Source organism: Penaeus chinensis, chromosome 20 (assembly GCF_019202785.1).
Source record: "Penaeus chinensis breed Huanghai No. 1 chromosome 20, ASM1920278v2, whole genome shotgun sequence".
NCBI lineage: Eukaryota > Metazoa > Arthropoda > Malacostraca > Decapoda > Penaeidae > Penaeus > Penaeus chinensis.
This window is the reverse complement of record NC_061838.1, coordinates 4,184,153-4,186,652: the sequence shown is the minus strand read 5'-3', so window position 1 is coordinate 4,186,652 and position 2,500 is coordinate 4,184,153.

The following is a 2,500-nucleotide window of genomic DNA, read 5'->3' as shown; positions in this document are numbered from 1 at the left end:
GATCTTTTCCCCTTTTTTCGTTTTTATTGTGATACGACAGTTTATGAGGGGAAGGAGAGGGAGGGAAGCGGGGTTGGGGGGGGGATAGGTAGTGTTATGGCGAGTTTTTTTGGGTTTTTTTTAAGATGAGAGAGGGAGGGAGGGAGAGGGAAAGAGAGAAAAAAGATGAGAAGGGATTGAGATTTTACTTAGAACGTAATACAATGTATAATACTATTGTTATCGTTAACGATGGGTAACGATGCATATGGTCATAACACTTAATATTTGTAAATAAGAAAAAAAGAAACAGAAGAGAGAATATTCGCTCATACATCTAAAAATCTTGAGTGAAAATCAACGAACAGTTTTAGAACAAACCATTCGTCTCGCTTTTTCTCCTTCTTGAACAATGCACAAAAACGAAAGCAATATCAACAACGTATGATCAACCAAAAGCAACCAATTTTTTTTTTTTTTTTTCATATGCCTCTTTCTCTCCCTGTCGTTTCCTTTTCCCTTTTTTTCCTTTCTTTCTTTTATTTTTATTGTATTTTCTTGTGTTTGCGGGTCAAGCAGCCCGGGCCGCCCGTGACATGGAGTGTCCTGCGGTTAATTGGAACGAAGAAATATAGTTAATGGATGTTTCGGGCTGGCAAGGATGAGGTGGAGGTGCCGTTGTTCAGGCCTTCCTTTGGCAGCGAGGGAAACATTCCCACGGACGGAGGGAGGGAGGGAGGGAGGGAGGGAGGGAGGGAGGATGAGAGAGAGGGAGGGTGAGAGAGAGGGAGGATGAGAGAGAGGGAGGGTGAGAGAGAGGGAGGGTGAGAGAGAGGGAGGGTGAGAGAGAGGGAGGGTGAGAGAGAGGGAGGGTGAGAGAGAGGGAGGGTGAGAGAGAGGGAGGGTGAGAGAGAGGGAGGGTGAGAGAGAGGGAGGGTGAGAGAGAGGGAGGGTGAGAGAGAGGGAGGGTGAGAGAGAGGGAGGGTGAGAGAGAGGGAGGGTGAGAGAGAGGGAGGGTGAGAGAGAGGGAGGGTGAGAGAGAGGGAGGGTGAGAGAGAGGGAGGGTGAGAGAGAGGGAGGGTGAGAGAGAAAGAAAGAAAGAAAGAAAGCAAGAAAGAAAGCAAGAAAGAAAGCAAGAAAGAAAGCAAGAAAGAAAGCAAGAAAGAAAGAAAGAAAGAAAGAAAGAAAGAAAGAAAGATAGAAAGAAAGAAAGAAAGAAAGAAAGAGAGAGGATGTGGGGGGTGGGGGAAGACGTCCATGAGTGTAGAAATGTGTCTTTGTGCAATATGTGGTTTATGCATTTCTCTCTTTGATTTTCTTTCGGCTTTTTTCTCTGTATGTATTTCTCCTGCATTTGCTTCCCCTTCTACAATTTTTCCCTGCTTGTACGCCCCCCCCCCCCCCCCCCCCTTCTCTCTCTCTCCTCTCTCACCTCTCTCTCTCATCTCTCACTCTCTCATCTCTCCTTCTTCTCTCTCTCTCTCCTCTCTCCTCTCTCTCCCTCCCTCCCTCCCTCCCTCCCTCCTCCCCCTTCCCCCCTTTCCCCCTCCCTCCATCACCGCATGCGACGGGTAGTGAGAAAGAAAGAGAGAGAGTGAGTGAGTGAGTGAGTGAGTGAGTGAGTGAGTGAGTGAGTGAGTGAGTGAGTGAGTGAGTGAGAGCTAAAGAGAGAGCAAGAGACGGTGTGTGAGAGAGAAATAGTGAGCCGCAACACACCACCATGCAACAGCATCGGCAAACGTGCGGATGGATAGACGCGATAAAGCTGCACGCACACACAAGCACACACACACACGTGCGCGATGCGGGGGCAAAGCACCTGAGCAATATGAGAGTTGCTCGTTAATGACGGAAGTTCTGCCGACCATCGTCTCAAGTGCTCGTTCAGTTGTTCCGTAGTTCGGCTGTTCAGTCATTTACTTGGGAGTGTCAGTGGTGGCGGCGAGCGTCATGAGCGACCGAAGGGAAGCAGTGCCAGCTGTCTTTGCGAGGGGGGGGGGGGGGTGACACTTGAGTTATAGAAGGCGCTTGGGAGCTGTTCTGTGGAGTGAGTGGAGGCGTGGTTATCAAGCTTCGGGAGCAGATTTTGGTTGTCTGTGAGTAATCGTTGTTAGGGAAGGACCTCGAGAGTACAACAGATTCTAGTTGCGTGGAAATGATGGCTGTGATAGGACCAGGCTTACGAGGGAAGATTCTGGTCGTCTGTTGCATGTTGCATGTGGGCCCAGATCATCTAGACTATAATGCCCATCGTGTGTGGGTTGGAGGGGGGGGGGCTGGGTGTGGGGGTACCGGTTTCTACTATTTTTTTTATTTTTTGTCGATCTTTTAGATTGGTCTCTAAAAGGTTGTGTTGTGTTAATGGTAGTAGCTCTAGAATCATCCAGAAATGACCATCGTGACTGAAGTTTGAGTCACTGGGCACTAGACTAGGTTCGATATAAAATCTGGTTGTCGGTTAACAGTGGCAAAAGTGCTAAAAACCTCTGGTAGTGGGGGGGGGGGGAGGTTGGCAGCGGTC